We start from the raw sequence: 19,921 nt of genomic DNA on the forward strand, positions 1-19,921 counted from the left end.
AATAATTGAAGTTTATACGGCACTGGAAATTGTACAATGAAAAGAATAAACGCGACATCAAACTATAAATGAAGAGTTAATTTTGATCATTCAAAAATATCTAGTAAGCATTTAATTCAGCTCAAATATTATTGTGATCATAATTTTTACTATAATTATTATCTTCGTGTTATAGCGTCACAGCTTACTCACGAGTCATACTAATGCATCAAACAAAATGACAACATTTTTTTGTATTGTTTTTGTTTGAACTAAATTATTACCTATATTGTATGAGTTAATAAACATATTTATTTACAATATAATAATATCAGGTTTTGACAAATTACGTTAACAATTATTATTGCGTTAGGTGAATTAGTCACGCGGGAAATGGCTCCAGTCTGAACTCGCCCGTACCACCGTCCGCACATGTGCCGATCGCTCTGACATTTTCGTAGTGCGCCCCTTCCCGCCGTGCTGACGCGCGTCTCTGCGAAATAGTGTGTGAAAAATAATTTAACAAAAAAAAAAAACAAAGCGTTCGAAAATCAAAAATTGACATAATAAAAGTGTTAGTTGTCGGTGTTTTTTTTTTTAATTTTTTGGCAGCGATTTTTTTGTTTTTCGAATTTTGAATATCTCTTCTGGCTATTGTGTTGGATGCTCCCGGGGAGAGGCGTCAAGTTCACGGGCGTCCAGCGAATGCACTCCCGCTCGATAATGATTAGTTTTGAACCGTGCTGAGGTTTTGTTTTCCCCAACATAGAACATAAAGGTGAGATGCATTATTTTACTTTTTTAAATTTGAATTTGGAGAGCGCTATTTTTTAAACAATCGCTTCGAAAATATTTGTCTCGTTTATAAATTGTAATATTTTTTGTTTTTTTTTTGTTTTGTACTTAACTAATTTTATGGTTACGAATGAATTATTATGTAATTTGGCATTATCAACTTTAATCGTTTGTGTTATAGGTGTAATTTGCTATATAAAGAATTTCGATTAAGCCTGAATATTCCGAAGTTTAATCATATTATACTATTTTATTTTTCAGTTTGATGTCGCGTTTATAAAATCGTGTATTATACAGTTTCGGACAGTTTATTTCTGACAGATACTTTACAGTTTTCGTGGTCACGGATGACTAAGGTGTTAAACACCGCATAGGAAATTAGTTTTAATTGAAATTAATTCGGATAAGATTATTTTTAATATTAAACGAAACATTTTAGTTACTTACTCTTAATTTAGCTTTAGTTTAGTTTAGCCTTACTTGAAATAAGCCTAAAAAAAGTATCAGCATTTTTTTGATACAATTAAGCAATTTACTATATAGCAAAAATTGAGTTCCTAACATAATTGCAGTAGGCAGCGGCTTGGCTCTGCTCCTGGTATTGCTGAAGTCCATGGGCGACGGTAACCACTTACCATCAGGTGGGCCGTAAGCTCGTCTGCATACAAAGGCAATAAAAAAAAATCCTAATTTCAAAATAAGTAGGTAGGTACAGTAATAAGTTATACAAAAACAGAATTTATTTAATTGAGAAAATTAAACAGCCAATTTTCTGTCTTAACTTCCTTGCCAGATAAAATTCACACAATAAAAATGAACACAATTCGCAGAGAAAAAATCGAGACGGGCCTACGCTAACCATAATCCCATACAATGTCGTAACTTCATTAGAGGCATAGCCTACATTCGTAATTCAAGTAAAAATGACCTCTATTTCTGTAGCGTTAGAGTTCACGGGATGCAATGGAAACCTGTTTAGAAACGCAGTGCTATAGCTACGTTGCGTAATGAATGTTGACATTGCGATTGTAGAATATCGGTGGGAGTGGACAGGTAGTAAGTATGTACTATTGGAATTCAAATGATTCGAATGATTCGAATAATTTAAAAAAAATAAGTATTTCAAGAAAAAGGTTTAAATGGATAGAATTTGACGTTACTCTTTGAATTTCGAATTTGAATGCATATTATTGTAGAATTCTAAATACATTTGAGGGTTTGGAAAGTGACATGTGCCAGCATTATGACGAAATATTAGAAAATTCGGTACATACTAATTCAAATTTTTTTAACTGTTTTCTTTGTCACTTTTCGAATTAATTATAAATTAAACGCAAATCTCTTATTACCAAGACATAATTACGTAGTTATGTCGCTTAGGAATGAATTCATTTATGAAAGAAGCCATTCCGAATACTTCCTTTATATAACGGCTTTTGATTAAGAACATAGGTCATTAACAATATTAATGATATCAATAATTTTATGTTTGTCATTAAAGACTCTTAATAATCAGACAATAAAATATTTCTTGGAATTCGTGCAAATCTCGTGTTGATTTATCTATTCTGCAGTGAATTCGTGATTTCTAAAATGTTTCTCGCCGGATCTTCTCAGTGGGTCGCGATTCCGATCCGGTTGTAGATTTAGCGAAGCGCTGCTCATGCTAGTGCTACTGTTAGACATTGTTTTGGTTGTTATTTAAATGATAAAATGTTGTGTTGGTTAATATCAAAAAATTTAGGGTAGACGCCATGACGTCAGCTTCAAAAGGTACTACGTACACTAAGTTTCTCGACGAAATTTCTCAGTGGGTCGCGTTTCCGATCCGGTGGTAGATTTTGCGAAGCACTGCTCTGACTAGTGTTAGCAAATTCATCAGGTTAGAGCCCCGTGAGCTCACGTACTCACCCGGCTAAGCTAACATAACCCTCTTGGCTACTATCATAGGTCGGGTCTGTCAGAACGAAACTGTTGGTTTACCCTGTTCTTGTGAAAATTATTTCTTGAGAGTTTCAATAATTATTATTCAAAAAGTTTTATTGACTTTTATTGAAATGAACTCAGTTCCACCGAATGCGAATGATGACGGAACTACCGCTCAGTCAACCCTAGCGCCGTCATATCATATCATCACATTGTACTTCCAAATAGTTTTTGTATTGGTTAAACGGATAGACGAGCTAACTTCCTGCTTAGTGTTCAGTATTACCGGAGCCCATAGACATCTACAACCTAAATGCCGCCACCCACCTTGAGTGAAGATTTCTAAGGTCTGACTTTTAACAGTACAACGGCTGCCCCGCCCTACAAACCGAAACGCATTACTGCTTCGCGGCAGAAATAGGCACGGCGGTGGTACCTACCCGTGGAGCTCACAAGACGCCCTGCCAACCAGTAAATGAATCGATGTCAAAGGTCAAGGTTGAATACCTAAAATCAGATACCAAATTAGAGCTCAATACATTTTACTTTCAAACACGTGACTTCAATATTCCTCGACAAATTGATTGAACAAGGCACATGTAATACTCTCCATTATTATATTTATTGAAAGAGGAATAATAGGTCTTATTATATTACTATTAAGATACCGACTTGTCTAACAGTTTGCGGCATTCACGTTGTGATATCTGTGAGCATCTTCAAAAATTTCATTTCAGGTGGGCCGTAAGCTCGTAAGCTTTTATCTGGAGCAATGACAAAAGCATTTCTGCAGTTCCCGTACGAGAGCTTTAATAAGTATTCTATTTCACTCTGTCTCTCTAAAAATAAATCTTAAAAAATCTAAAGCTAAATCCTATAAATGTATGTATCATTTTTTATGTGTCTTACCATGAGGTAAGCTCACCAGCTCAACTGCCGTGAAGCAGTAATGCGTTTCGGTTTGAAGGGTGGGGCAGCCGTTGTAACTATACCTGAGACCTTAGAACTTATGTCTCAAGGTGGGTGGCGCATTTACGTTGTAGATGTCTATGGGCTCCAGTAACCACTTAACACCCATCTAAGCAATAAAAAAAATCGAATTTCTCTAATTAAAAAGCAAAACACTTTCGTTAATTAACTCGAATCAAGACGTACTCGATGTAATCCGAGAATCGATAGTTGGGACCATCGCACAACTAACATACCGTTTTATTTTTTCTACGTTACGAGAATGCAAATACGGGATCCGTTTCAAACTTTCGCTTTTCGTTTCTCGTGCTCGTGCGAGTTGAGTTAATGCTGTTGAATGTAGTCAAAATAGTGTAGTTTTTTTTTTACTATCACCCAAGATATGTGTAGGTGTGTGTGTGTATGTGTATTTCATTGGATAGGTGCGTCGCGTGTAATTTGTTTCCTAATGATTCTTGTCTACCTAGCAGTTGTCTGAAAGAGATCGCTCTTAGCGATAAGACCGCAAATGGTAATTTTTTTGTCTTTAATATTTCACATATTTTTTTTTTTGTGTACAATAAAGCATACTGTCTCTCTCTCTAAGATAGGCAGACGAGCTCACGGCTCACCTGGCATTTAGCGACTAACCATTCGTGCGATAAAAATATCAAAAAATGACGTATATTAGGATTGGGTTCTGGTGGTTAACGACAAATGGAAGATCTTCCACCAGCGGGTGCTATTGCTCGGTAGACCAATGGTCTAAATTTGATGATGATCTTGAATATCTTGTGTCCTCTGATGGCTACTGCTATAATATGCACTAAAATATGAGATATTTTAATCTAGAATATAAATAAATAAATAAACGATTTTTTATATCAATTTTAAGTATAACACCCTATTAAAAACCATTTGTGAGTCCTAAGATCACTATCCGACACCATTCTTCCATTCGTTAAATAAATTCGGCTCAATTCATTGTTTTAATTGGATTATCAAATTTAAAATTCGGCCCGGCGAATGATTGAATCTCCCCGGGCCAATAAAAGCCCCGGAAAATTTCTCACTCCGGGACCGAGCAGCGCTACCACTTAATTCAAATTTCCACGTATTCAACTCTTAACGGATGTTGGCGATTGGGTTCGGCATTTATAATGATGCGTTTTATTGTCTTCGAGCGTACGGCACGTCTAATGGAGGGCGGTTGCTGCTCATAATTATTGACAATGACAGGGACATAGTTATATCGTGGTCTGCGGTTGAGGACTCTGTTTGAGCTTCGGTTGAAGAAAGCGTAACAAAGCTCATTGGAGAGCCGGATATGTGGCAAAAAGGTCACGAGTAAGATGTGAAGTCTAATCCGAAGGTGAATGATAAAAATATTACGGAATCATGTCAAAATAATATAATATAATATTATAGTAGAAATATAATATTATAGTGACTTTTTCAAGGAATTCAAGATTTAGGCAGTGGCTTGGCTGCTAGGCAACGGCTTGGCTCGGGTGGCAGCGGCTTGGCTCTGCCCCTAGCATAGCATTGCTGAACTCCACGGGCGACGGTAACCACTCACCATCAGGTGGGCCGTATGCTTGTCTAACTACAAGGGCAATTAAAAAATAAATAAAAAATACCTCTTAACACAAGATCAGTGGTGGAACTCACGTGTGGTGGTCCAAGGGCTCTTGAAATCGCACCAGATAGGCTGGCGACGCTTCTGAAGGATTTCAGTCTAGTTAAAAACTTAAATGGATATCGGTAATGATTCGTCCCACTATTCTCGTTACCACTCTTGTGACGCGAAGCTTCGGAAAACAGGAGAAAATCTCAAGTTGACCTAAAAAAAAAAGGAAAATAGTTTCGTTCGCCAACTAACGATTGGCCTGACCTCTGCCGGAATAGGGTGTGTATACGTTCGCTTTTGTAAGAATAGTCCAAAATAGCTTAGTGCCTAATACAGTTAGTTATCTAGATAGTTCCGGTCACATCCATATTGTAACTATGGGTCCGCCATTTCGTCATTTTTTTCGGTGACAATGCTTGTTGTTGGGATGACATCGCTTTTATCGCAGATAATATTAATATAAAATCTTATTAAATTTGTATGTACTGCCGAATTCTATTACTATGTTACACAAGCAAATTTTCTTTTCAATTCTTCTTAGGTATTATTTTCTTAGCGTTAGAAATGTTTGGTTTTTTATTCAGAATTTCTATATTAAATTGTGGTAAACCTACGCGACAACAACTTATAGAACTGTCACCGACAGATTGCGGGTGCTAACTTAGACGCTACAGACTTAAAAATAGTCTCTGAATTGGTTCCCAGAAATGTTTTATCGACAGATGTGGTAAAATTGTGTTTTATTTAATAAAATAATACTTCTATATAATTGGAATAGTGATTTTAGTTTTAATTTAGACTACTATATTATATTAGTATAGTATTTTAGTAGAATAGCCGTTTTAAAATAATCCTTAAATGCATTTGTGAATAACTTGCTGGAATAACTAATTTTAATTATAAATCAATTAACATTAATTTTTTTTAATACTTAGATGGGTGGACGAGCCCACAGCCCACCTGGCATTAAGTGGTTTCTGCAGCCCATAGACATGTACAACGTAAATGCGCCACCCACCTTGAGATTTAAGTTCTAAGGTCTCAAGTATAGCTACAACGGCTGCCCCACCCTTCAAACCGAAACGCATTCGTGCTTCACGGCAGAAATAGGCAGGGTGGTGGTACCTAGCCGTGCGGACTCACAAGTGGTCCTACCACCAGTAAACACCAAAAACTCCAAGGTAACTACCAAATTTCGTAAAATAAAGAATCCAAGAGAGCCAAATACATATTATGATATTCAAGCTATAGTATGGAACAACCTAATTAGCTCTTTAGCGGGTAAATGACTATACCTTGATAATGCGACATAAAAGCAGGTCGGAAATAATAGTTAAATAAGAGGTCTTATTAGACTATTAAAGTCAATAATTGCATTGATCCTTTGCTACAGTCAATATAACGGATAAGTGCATAGGGCAATTATATTTCCACCTATTAACAATGAATATCGTTAAAAATTCATCATTGTACTAACTAGCACTTTTTCATGCTAGTTTAAAGATTCCTGCCTCAAGAGGGGGTTTGCATTGTCTATAAACATCAGTGACCATTTGATACGAAATAGATCGGAAGTTCATGCTACACTTTTACTGCAATAGCAGTGATAAATACCCGTCATCTTTTACCAAAGCAGTTTAATCATAAAAAGAAAACAGTGGAAAAAAGAAACAAAATGTGTGCAATTCACACGTGGTAGAAGTGAAACCTTCCAAAATTAAAATACAATTATCCTAAACGTCTTAAGTATATGTAAAATTTTGTCATTAGTAAATAATTGTAAGGTAGCGCCTTCTGTGAATTGACATTTTAATTTCACGTATAATCCTAAATTAAAATTCACTACCAGAGCTTTCATACACACGTTAGTATTAAAAAATCTCACAGATGGCGCTGTATTAAATAGTATGTATATTTCTGTCTCATTCTTTGCTGGCTTCATCCTACACATTTTTGTATTTGTGTCTCTTACCTGTCGTTTTTTCCGTTGCATCCGGTTTGAAATCACAACGATTCTAAAGAAGTTTTCACTTCAAAAATATGAACCACACAAAACATTACTACGAAGCGTATATACCTATTGACTCACAAGTCTCACAACATCAACGTAAAAACACTACGAAACGTAACATGACATGATAAAATACAAAACGAAATGAACCTTAAGTCGAAGGGGCAAGACATCAAGTTTAACACAAGATCGCGAGGCCAGCTGACCTTAGATCTTGCGTAACTAAGTTTCGAAGCTTCACTTAACGAGTTTGTATTTTGGTACTCATTGTAGATTCACTCAGGCTTAGAACGTTGTTCATTATTCTATATCGCATCGTCAGTACGGCAATTTTGCAGGGTGTAGCCATACAATCCAATACGACTATAATCTACAACAGATCTACTCTAAAATGAACACTAAATACTAGATTTGACTACATAAAAGTGCTAGATCGCTCTTTAAGCCACGTTTGAAGAGAGTATTTTGCATCAGCGGGAATCCTTGAAAGTACTAAAGCGAATATTGTCTATAAGAGATACTAGCCCACTGAGTTTCTCGCCGGATCTTCTCAGTGGGTCGCGTTTCCGAGCCGGTGGTAGATTCTGTGAAGCACTACTCTTGCTCAGTGTTAGCAACTTCGCCAGGTTTGAGCCCCGTGAGCTCATCTACTATATAGCTTCTCAAGGCTATCAGCACAGGTAAGAAAATAAATAAAAATAGAAGATATACCGATCATTGACGACAAAACGAAAAAATAATTTGTCGTTGTTTTGACAATCACATTTTAACATTATAAGACAATTACGACTAGTTTACTAACTATTAAACAAAAGAATAGTAGTTATACTTTTTGATTTGTCATCGAAATAATATGTTTCTGGTGGTTACTGGTATTACTGGTGGTACTACTGGTATTACTGGTGGTAGGACCTCTTGTGAGTCCGCGTGGGTAGGTACCATCGCCTTGCCTATTTCTGCCATGAAGCAATAATGCGTTTCGGTTTGAAGGGTGGGGCAGCCGTTGTAACTATACTGAAACCTCAGAACTTATATCTCAAGGTACAGGACGCATTTACGTTGTAGATGTCTATGGGCTCCAGTTACCACTTAACACCAGGCGGGCTGTGAGCTCATCCAATCATCTAAGCAATAAAAAAAAAAAAACTAGTTGTGGAACGGTCAACCATAGAAATGCGTCACACATTAAATAATGGACATAATATTAGCGTCATTCTCAAATTCTATTACGCAGCATTAGGCAAATGCTTATTATATACGTATTTTATGAGTAATTCCATTGATCGCCGGTGAGTCATAAGAAAATTAACACAAGAATCTTGTAGTCAATTAGGTACTCAAGTTGAGGATAACAGCAAGGTATACAGTCATTTTATGTACAAGGTCATTTAGATCAGTGTGCTTAGTGCGAGTTTTTTAACGTTCTGGATAGCATAAAAGTTAACTCAAATTTGTATGGAGTTGGAACGTTTGCCTACGTTTGCCACTAGGGGCGCTGTTCCAACTGCATACAAATTAGAGTTAACTTTAACGTTATCGAGAGCGTAAAAAACTCGCACTAAGCTGTGCGCTCGTATGCTGTGCCGTGTGCTGCTCATTCAGTTCGTAGCTTCGTAAGAAACCTGATAAAATAATTTTTTCAATGTTCAAATTACACCGGCGGTGGTGGGACATCTTGTGATTTCGCACGGGTAGGAACCTGTCTATTTTAGCCGTGAAGAAGTAATGCGTTGCAGTTGTCTCAAGGTGGGTGACGGCATTTACATTCTAAATGTCTATGGGCTCCGGTAACCTCTTAACACCAGAGGGGATGTGAGCTCGTCCATCCGTTTAAGAAATAAGTAAACAAACAAATTTTCTTTGTCTCGCAATATTTCTCTATAAATAATCTGTAAAACTTTCATTGGTTATTTCAAAGTTCGGTACCTATTGAAATATATAACCGCGAATTTGTTCAAACTTGATTCGTGAGGGGAAGTCGAATTTGTGTGTATTTCGCTTTCATGGCGATTTGCTAAGAAAGACATAGATGACGACATAGAATTTTGAATTATCGTACAAATTATTTAATTACTCATGCTTTTTGGAGTTTACTCCTTTAGAATCGATTTACATATATAGGCCCGGGGTATGAAAATTATGGGGACCAAAATCGTACTAGCATGTCACACGAAATGCGTTATGCGCCTGATTGGCTCCTGATTGCGTGATGCGTGCGCGCGCCAATCAGGAGCCAACGCGCGGCCGCGTTATCGCAGGTGACGCCGGGCTGCTGCGCCGGCAGTCCGCCACAAAGCCTCGTACTGATCGCGCGTTTCTCTCATTATTGTATTTTCATATATTTGTTAGTCGTTTGTTTTGTGTCTCGTTAATTTGTTAATAATCTGTAGTGTATCGTGTTGTCGTAATATAGAACTATTTCTCGTATTGTTTCGTTTAATTTTTTATATCCAGTAAACTCCAGTCGTGCGTCGGAGCGGACACACACACTTTTTTTATTTTATTGCCTTATACACAGAAGAGGATACGGCCCACCTGATGTTAATTGGTCACCGTCGCTCATGGACGTCAGCAATGCCAAGGGCAGAGCCAAGTCGCTGCCTACCGTTAAAAATGTTCACAAGCTTGATCAAGTATACTACTAACTTTCACACTACGTTAGCAATCCTAGCAAATCTTTCTTGTTTCAAATCATCTCTAAAAGCGAATATAATTGTTTTTTTCTCAAGCACACTTCGAATGTTCCTATCGATTTTATCAAAAGCGTGCCCAAGATTGGGTTATTTCGAATTAATTCTCCGTTCGGAAGTTCTCACGCCTTTGTTGAAGCAGAAAATTATTTCCTTTCGATTGCACAGAATTCCTCCGCTTTTATATACAAGACAATGGTGTATTGAGGCTGGAAATGGCGATAGTACTATACTTATTCGGGTAAACGTATTTCTGATTCACTCGCTCTCCTTCCACTCCTATCTTGCTCGTGTTTCTAGACCGTGACTATCTCCATCTATAGTCTTCTTCTTTGCGATGTTATGCCCACTCATACTGCTTTGCTTACTCTTTTTTTTTGTTTCCTACCTATGCTGATAGCCTTGAGAGGCTATATCAGCGTTACCGGACGAGTAGGTGAGCTCACGGGACTCAAACCTGGTGACCTGACGAACACTGACCCTAGCAAGAGCAGTGTTTCGTAGAGTCAACTACTCGAAGAGCATCGTAGACTGTGTAATCAAGGAATTGCTCCTTTAAAAAAATTCTTTTAATTACCATCTATGGATATACGCGCTCACTTGTTTTTAGATGTCTTATGTACATTGGTGTATTGTTTAATTCCATCAATCATGCACCAATACATGACTTCCGTGTGCTCCGTAAGCGTTCTGAGGAATTGTTTGAGATGATCCCATCATTTTATTTTTACCATCGTACCGCCCACCACCAAAGTAGAGTTAATCCATAGTACCTAGAACAACTGCGTTCATCCAGAATTCTTTTTTGCCACGTACCACCCGGCTTTGGAATGAGCTCCCCTCTACGGTGTTTCACGAGCGCTATGACATGTCCTTCTTCAAACGAGACTTGTGGAGGGTACTTAACGGTAGGCAGCAGACTGACTCTGCCCCTGGCATTACTGACGTCTATGGGCGACGGTAACCAATCATCATCAAGTGGACAATATGCTCGTCTGCCTAAAAGGGCAATAAAAAAAAGCATCCGCTATCAATAAATAACAGCGTTTAGTGGAATTGAAACTTGGAAATCATAAATATAGAATTACGTATTACTGGTAGGTACTAGGGCGTTATAAGTCACATAGTTAGGTTCCGGTTTCCTGTCAGTTTCTATCACGAAGCATGAGTTCCTATTTGACCGCTGAGACAACCGATACAATAGACTTGATACTTCAACGTTATCCCAAGGTGAGTGACGGCATTCAAGTCTATGATCTCCAATAACCAGTTAAAACTGAGAGGACTGTGAGCTCATTCGCCATAGTCCAAATAAAAGTATCAAATTTATTTTCGTCGGCTAACACGAGCCGTCAACATACTAAGACATACTTAAAACTACTTTTACGAATATAATGACAATAAGAAATGATCATGCAACTGTAATAGCTTCAATAGTACTTTTTTAGTAATATTTATTTTTATTTAACATTTTTTATTAGCATTTGCTAGTACTTTTTTATGTTAAAGTTAATGTTCGCTCTTTTGTATAAGAACCACTTTGCTAACAATTACAAATGCATGCAATGAGAAGAATCAATAAAGCAACAGCTCAGGGCTTGCTCTTTTTCTAATAGTGCGTATGTACATTACATCAGTACCTTTTTATACAATAATCTTTTACTTACGAGCAAAACAATAAAATTATTTCAATCAATAACATTAGCTAGTGACTTCTAGCTAAAATAAATCGTTTAACGAAAATGGCACCTTAAGTGCTGAAGTCCATGGGCGACGGTAACCACTCACCATCAGGTGGGCCGTATGCCCGTCTGCCTACAAAGGCAATAAAAAAAAATAAAAAATAAAAAAAGTTTGTATTCGTGCCTTTTTTGTCGTGACAATCAGTGAGAAAATGTTCTAATACTAGCCAATTACACAGTTGACCTTCGGAAAATATCAGCTCTATGGTTTATGGTTATGTCCCTTTGTTGTTAACAACATGCTAATCAGCACTAGCACTAAAGCAGACTAATGAATAAGCTTCAGTCGGTATTTCAAGATTTAAACACACCTTTAGGCCTACAGTAGCAGAAGCACGTGTCATTGACACATTTGTTGCCAATTCAATATCGCCGAATCTTTGTAAGTCGTTTAAAAATTTAACCAAAGCGAAAAACAGTTGGAGTTCGTTTTTTTATTAAAAATTACATAGGCTTGCATGTACAATAAAACAATGATTTATTAAAAAGTTTATTGGCTGAAATTAATTTCAAATGGATATATTTAAATACTGTAAAATACAATAACAATATATGCAATAATTTAATAAATAGAAAATAGCTGTCGGAACCGCTATGCTAATATATAATTACTCGGTGTGTCCCAGTTTTTAAATTATACCGAACTAATATTTCCATTGGTTTATGCTCTAGCTGAGAAGAAAATAAAATTTCTCACTCAGTATTAAATTGTTATCGGAGTCCGCATTGCCAATCAAAACTAAATTAATTTTTGTGTGAATAAATGTATTTTGAGCATAATTGAGCAGTATTTCTTCAGTCATGATTCGTATTCCTGATGCATGCATTATTCTTTCATCCATCGCTTACGTAGCTCTGATCCATACAATACAACAGTTCTTATAATTAACTTCTAAATGATATGACACGATATGAGTACAGGAGGAATTTACCCATCAGGTCACAGCCAATTCAAATTATTAACGTTTTCCACGTCTTCCAAAGTAATAGTGACCACCATGGAACACCATAAAAGTATACACAAAATCATCGAGGAGAAACCCTTAAATGAGGGGTGTAAGTGATAAAGCATTTTGGCTTATAACAAAACAATAGGTGTTGCGTATTAACAACGTTAAACGTGCAAAATAATTTGACAGCTTAAATTAGGATACAATGAGAATGGCTTCAGGGAGCTCTCTCAGGGAATCGTTAGTCATCCTCGTAACATCAGTTTAACCTTTACCGTCCCGCGCACGTAGTTTTTACGACCAATTAAATTAACCTCAATCCATTTTGAGACATGCTTATATTTGTTTCTTTTGAATGATCGCTTTCAGTATCTCTTTTCTTGTCTCGTTTGGCTTTCGCAAGTCACAATTAAAACTACTTCCTTCTATTTTTATTGTCATTATTATATTTTCTAAATTAAGAATTTTTGAAAGTTGTTTTGATATTTTATTCCTGTTTTTATTTATTGTTTTCAAAGTTAGAGAAGCGTTTGATACACTTGGTGAATTTTAACAGTGTCGAAATTCTTCTACTCCTCCCATTCATTCTTATTATGTGGCATTTTATGTTGGACTTGAAGTGAATCGCAGGATGACACCACTACACTATATTTTTTAGCGAAGCAATAACGTGTTCAAGTAGAAGGCGAAACATCCCTTATTTGCACGCAACTACCTACAGCTACAAGACCTAGGGTCTGAATGAGGTTGAATAGGGTCACTCACCTTGTGATGTCCATGAATTTCCATATCAGGTAGGCGATATACTCACCACGCTAATAACCTCTCCTGGTTACCAGTCAACTTTACAATGCGAACACAACAATAGTTTTGAATGTTTGCAGTATTGTAAACACAGCAACAATGATTCAATGCACATTTTCCCCATCTTGCGTCAAGGCCTTATTAGCTAATTGAAGCCTGCTATAGCACGTACCTCTGTGACTGTGTTGCGAATCCAGTGTATACTTATCTTTAGTTTTAGTGATTTTTTAACCAGTACAGTCTGTATAATTTAAAACAAATAAGGTTTTGAAATCGTTTTTTGTACATATTTATGACTTTTGGATTATTGAAGCTTATTTCCCGTTCCTTTGACTTTAATACTGAAAGGCTCTTTAGCTTTTGATGTTCGTGATGATAATTCATACTATTATTATTATTTATATTGATAAGATTCTTACAGACAAGCAAAAATCGTAAAACTTAAGTAGTACCTCTGCATTTTCATTCTTTATTTGGGCCAGGTCATAAAATCACAAAGGCCAAAAATACAGCGATTGTTAAAACCCAATTTAGTGGCGTATGTGAATTTGGTAACCAAATATCAATCGCAGCTTTTCATGAAGATGCTTCCAGTGGATGAGATGCTCAATATGATTAAACTGGGTATAAACTGATAATACATATAACATATCGACTCGATTTCTGAAGTGAAGAATATTTGTTTCCATATTACAACTTTCAAAATGAAGCAATATTAACAAATATTATTTTTGTTGCATGGATATTACTGATTATTTGAACCGATAGGATTTATTTTATACGTAAAGCAAAATACTTACTTACTGGTGGTAGGACTTCTTGTGAGTCCGTGCGGGTAGGTACCACCACCCTGCCTATTTCTGCCGTGAAGCAGTAATGCATTTCGGTTTGAAGGGTGGGGCAGCCGTTGTAACTATACTTGTGACCTTAGAACTTGTATCTCAAGATGGGTGGCGCATTTACGTTGTACATGTCTATGGGTTCCAATAACCACTTAACACCAGGTGGGCTGTGAGCTCGTCCAACCATCTAAGCAATAAAAAAAAAAGAAATTACAAAACTAGCCTCAGACAAAACCTGTTCAATATAAGCCAAAAACCATGTCTTTATTGTGAGCTAAAAAAAACTCTCAGTTAAATGCGATAAGATATTTATTTCAATCACAAATCCTCGCAGAAACGCTAATCCAGAATTCGTTTGGAGTGCAAACGTTGAGAGGGTACCGAAAAGCGAACTTTTCATCTCGATGTCTGAGATTACTTTATTGAGTCAATCATTCGACGTTCGACGACTTTGAATCGTCAAAATTAATGTTTGGTTTTCTCCGTATTCGTGAGATGGACATTTTACGAATTTTCTACATTATTTTTTTATTATTTAGGGAGATTTTGTCGGAATGAAATTCAATTCAATTTAAATAATATGTTAGCATCGGTATCTCGTCTCATCCAACGGCATTGGGAATTTTTTTTTTCAAGCGACAGTAAGTTCAGTTTTTTTTTATTGCTTAGATGAGTAGACGAGCTCACAGCCCACCTGTTGTTAAGTGGTTACTGGAGCCCATGGACATCTACAACGTAAATGCGCCACCCACCTTGAGATATAAGTTCTAAGATCTCAGTATAGGGGGGATATCTCCCCGATTGGGGGGGACTAAATCTAGTCCAGTTTAACCCTTCTAAGACTCAAGTTTGCGCGTTCACCGCTAAAAAAGCCCCCTTTGTCGCATCGCCACTCTTCGGAAACACTCACCTTTGTGCCAAGCCAAACATTGGCATTCTGGGCGTCGACATTTCGAGTGTTGTCCAGTTTGGCGGTCATTTGGAGAGTAAGGCTAAAATGGCCCCCAAAAAACTCGGAGTACTCAACAGGGCCAAACAGTACTTCAAGCCGGCTCACCGCCTTAAACTGTATAAGGCGCAGGTGCGGCCTCACATGGAGTATTGTTGCCACCTTTGTGCCGGGGCTCCGGGCTATCAGCTATCTCCATTTGACCGAATCCAACGTAGGGCATCTCGGATTGTCGACGATCCTGAACTTGCCGATCGGCTAGACCCTTTGGCACTGCGTAGGGATCTATCTTCCCTATGCATACTTTACAGAATTTACAATGGGGAGTGTTCCGAGGAGTTCTTCAATTTAATAGAAGCCGCTGATTTTCGCAACCGATCGTCTCGCTGGAACTATCATCCGCACCATCTGGATGGTTGGCGTTCCACTACAATGCGTTTTAAAAACAGTTTTCTGCCACGCACAGTAAATCTCTGGAATTCGTTGCCATCAGCGGTCTTCCCCAACAACTGCGACATTGGGTTATTCAAGAAAAGAGAATATTCTTACCTGAAGGGTAGGCAACGCACTGGCGTCGCTGGTGACCGTGGGCGGCGGTGAATCACTTACCATCAGGTGACCCGTCTTGCTCGTTTGCCTCTTAGCTGTTATAAAAAATAAAAATAAAGTTACAACAGCTGCTCCACCCTTCAAACCCAAACGCATTACTGCTTCACGGCAGAAATAGGCGGGGCGGTGGTACCTACCCGCGCGGACTCACAAGAGGTCCTACCACCAGTAAAAATACATGCATAATTAATTGCATGGTTCTCTATTAAATAAACCTAACCATCGATTTAGACCTTAAGTCCGGATAATGAATGTAATAAATACCACCAGTAAAACATAGTTATGTATAGTGACGAGGTATTAATGGAATGGGATTCAAAATATTCCCAATTTCAACTTTCTTAGAATTTATTGCTTAGTCTAATCTAATCCTTTTGATTCAGAATTCAAGTCGTAATTATTATTGAAAATATATTTTATTACATTCGGCTTCTAAGGTACCCACAGTCGTTCTTGTCTTCTATATCTATATTTCGGATACTTAAAATTCAGTAAAGATCGTAACTTTGGGAGGTTGCGTTTGAAACATTTATATTTCCATTATTATTGGAAGACGCAACAATTCTACAATAATTAGCCAGGTATCTCGTTTCGGGTTTATTTTTAAAATGCCATTAATACCTCATTGTGCATTTGTAGACGTAGCATTATCACTATTTTTACTAACTTTATCCCTCTTTATATTATTATTGTTATTGATATCAAGGAAAAGTAGGAAAAGAAATTTCAAAAAATTTATAAAATGCGAAACATTACCATCCCGACCGGACTTTACCACACTTGTGTAACGACTGACAAATGTCAGGTAGGTAGTGTGCGACGTAGATAATGCTCTACGGAGCCGAGATTAGCCGATTGTCTCTTTCTAAAGGCCGAAGGGCAATATTTATTGCCGGGTACTGTACTACTGTGCTGTTTGCATGAGTGTACCAGGCTCACCACAAACCGCGAGCAGTGGCGATTGCTCGTGAGGCGCATAACATCTGCCCACACCAATGATACTGGATGACGTCCACGACCGCTCTGACAAGAGTGACACGACATACGAATACTGTACTACTAGTCTAGTCGATCCAGTTACCGACAACAATTTACTATATTCAGAATACATTGACTCACGTAATGACGTGATCGTAAAGATAAATTAGCGACGGTATATTGCCACTGGTGCTCACGGACATCGGCAATTAGGACAGGTAAACCTCTATGTGCTGTTGAAGACTCCTCAAACCTCGTTTGTAGTGAGAGTACCCATAATACTATCACAGGGGAAGTGCTACTGATTTATTTTTGAATTTTCACACATCAGCTCAGCAGTCGTACAAATCAAGCCTCGTCTTTCTTTATTTACACTGAATTTCTACTTCGAATTACTTTCAGTTACACGTAAAAATAAACCTTAAAGTAACCGAATTAACAGGTAAAATATTGAAAATTCCCTTGAGCTTCGAGTGCCACTCAATACATGCTCGCGCAAAGTGCTCTTCTTCAAGACGCCTGCCGTCACACGAAACGCAAATTGTTTTATAGGTTATTTTAAGTACGCTCCTGGGAGAATCATAACGTCATAATTAAACGGAAACATTTCATCGGCGATGTTCGAAGCTACATCGTTATTGGTAAAGTTTAATTGAGTATTATTGTTGTTGTTGAATGACTTTATTATGTAAAACAAGAGCTTGCTTTGTGACTTATTAGCCACTGCGGTCATCCACAGTGCGTTTCCAGAGATCTTTTTTGCCACGTACCATCCGGCTATGGAATGAGCTCCCCTCCACGGTGTTTCCCGAGCGCTATGACATGTCCTTCTTCAAACGAGGCTTGTGGAGAGTATTAAGCGGTAGGCAGCGGCTTGGCTCTGCCCCTGGCATTGCTGAAGTCCATGGGCAACGGTAACTACTCACCATCAGGTGGGCCGTATGCTCGTCTGCCTACAAGGGCAATAAAAAAAAACAAAAAAAAAAAAAAAACTTTTAAGGTCAATAACTGATTTTACAAATACAAAAGTATGTTCCTGGTTACGATAATTCGTAGACGTTATTAAAATAAATAAAAAATATTGCATTGACTTGTGGATGAGCTCATGGCGTACTTGCTTCTAAGTGTTTATCAAAGCCAATCATCATCACTGCACCACAAGGCATCTAAGGCATTTATTTATTTGTTGCCAAAATTGTTGTAAGGGCCGAACTAACCCATAACGCAAATGTTCCCACCCCCAGACATGAGGTTTATTTCTTAGTTCTGTACTATTTAAAGCTTAATCCTGAAAACCTTAAATTGTAAATTATAAATTGAATATTGATTAACCGCGACGTTAAACCGAAAAAATAGATTTAAACTATTAAAAACTAGTTAGAAAAATAAATAAAATATACATCCTGACTCACTTTGTGGTGCATTGGGCGCGGAGCGTCGTGGGTTCGATTCCCAAATCGGGCAAACGTTCGTGTGATAAACAGTATTGTTTGTTCTTGGTCTGGATGTTTATTATATACATATTCATGTTTTAATTTATACGTATATAAGTAAGTCTATCAGACTCTGGTTCCCTACAGTACAGGGAATACAGCCGTGCGTGACCGATTCACGGTTATAATCTATTCATTACTAGCTGACCCGGCAAACTTCGTAGTGCTTCAATCGACAAACAAAAGACCTAAACTTTTGAATAAAATAAACTTAAAACCAATCAAAGGAAAAACAAAATTGTTATTTTTATCTAATTCCAAACATTTTCATATTTATCTACCTTTTCTCGAGTTTTAGCGAGACAAACTAACAGCAATTCATTTTTATATATATATAGATTAATTCATTTCTTTTTCCCTCGTTTGACGAAGCACTGAAATATCTGGAGTTAAACGTGACAAAAACACATTTCTCCTCCGGCACGCGAGTTCTATGAATATCGTACACCACACTTCAAAGAGGTCTCGGCTCGAACGGTGCAAGTCTTGGCGGGTGATTTCTGTCACCTTGAAGCCCTCAGTTCAAGGCGAAACAAACAGCCTTACTCCAGTTTGGTTTACGTATTCTTTATGCTTTTTATAGAGGTTTTTGTACGAAATTGGGTGAGGTACGTGTTGATTTACGACGAAATCGTGGTTGGTACTTCATTGATATATTGGTTTCTTTGAAAGACCTTCATACATAAAGCGCTCAAGCAGTTTTCAGGTAAGTTTACGACTGTAGTTATCAATATTAAATTTGAATTGTGCCAATTTTATCAGCAGAAATTTTATAGACACCAATTTTGGTATAGTTGAATAAAAATACTGCTTAAAACGAAATTTAAAAAGCATTTTAAATATCACACTTATAGATATCTGCTATCGAATTATAACGTATTATTTTTTGAATAAGATAAAGCTAGAATAATATACGTAGTAGTATTAAAATAGAATTTGAAAACAAATTCGACGTTTTTATTTTTTCAGCTTACTTCTGGCTCATTTTTTTTCTTTTTATGCTGATAGCCTTGAGAGGCTATTTCAGCTTCTCCTTCACGTGTAGGTGGGTTCACGGGGCTCAAACCGGGAGTGCTGGTAACACTGGCCCTAGTAAGAGCAGTGCTTCGCAGAATCTACCACTAGATCGGAAACGCGACCCACTGAGAATATACGGCGAGAAACTTAGTGGGCTGTGTCTATGGGTTAATTTACTCGTCGAGCCCTTTATCGCAAGCGACGGGTTCGGCGAGGACGGTGACCGGGTGGCTCATTGAAAACTGAACGCCTTTTTTATTCTATTTATTCCTTATTTAATACACTCTAGTGACGCACCTCGCCGTCAAAAGCTAAATTGATTAAAATATAAAACAAAATTGAAAAAAAATTAATTGTAGTAAAATTTTCCTCTAACAGAGTTGCAAAACCTAAGCCCCTTTTTATTCCGAGTGGAGCGTTTTAAATTAATTAATACAGGGTCAGATGCTCTCCCTCAATTTGTGACTCGGGACGCAGGGCTGCCGTAACAACAAAACGTTTTGATCAAAATTAAACGTCTTTCAAAAAAAGTGTTTCTGAATAAATTTTTTCTTGAAC

At 37.4% G+C, this 19,921-nt stretch overlaps 1 protein-coding gene across 4 annotated transcripts in view; it reads left to right on the forward strand.

Moving 5' to 3' along the window:
• The first annotated feature begins 375 nt into the window (after window positions 1-375).
• LOC101745125 (chaoptin) overlaps window positions 376-19,921 on the forward strand; it is a 74,490-nt gene continuing 54,944 nt past the window's right edge. For 2 of the 4 annotated variants that reach the window (XM_062669152.1, XM_038011574.2), the window contains exon 1: window positions 376-757. The gene's annotated coding sequence lies outside the window, so the exon portion shown is untranslated. The remainder of the gene's footprint in view (window positions 758-19,921) is intronic. The other 2 variants (XM_038011573.2, XM_062669151.1) reach the window with 1 other exon arrangement.

The sequence above is a fragment of the Bombyx mori genome, chromosome 6 (genome assembly GCF_030269925.1).
Source record: "Bombyx mori chromosome 6, ASM3026992v2".
NCBI lineage: Eukaryota > Metazoa > Arthropoda > Insecta > Lepidoptera > Bombycidae > Bombyx > Bombyx mori.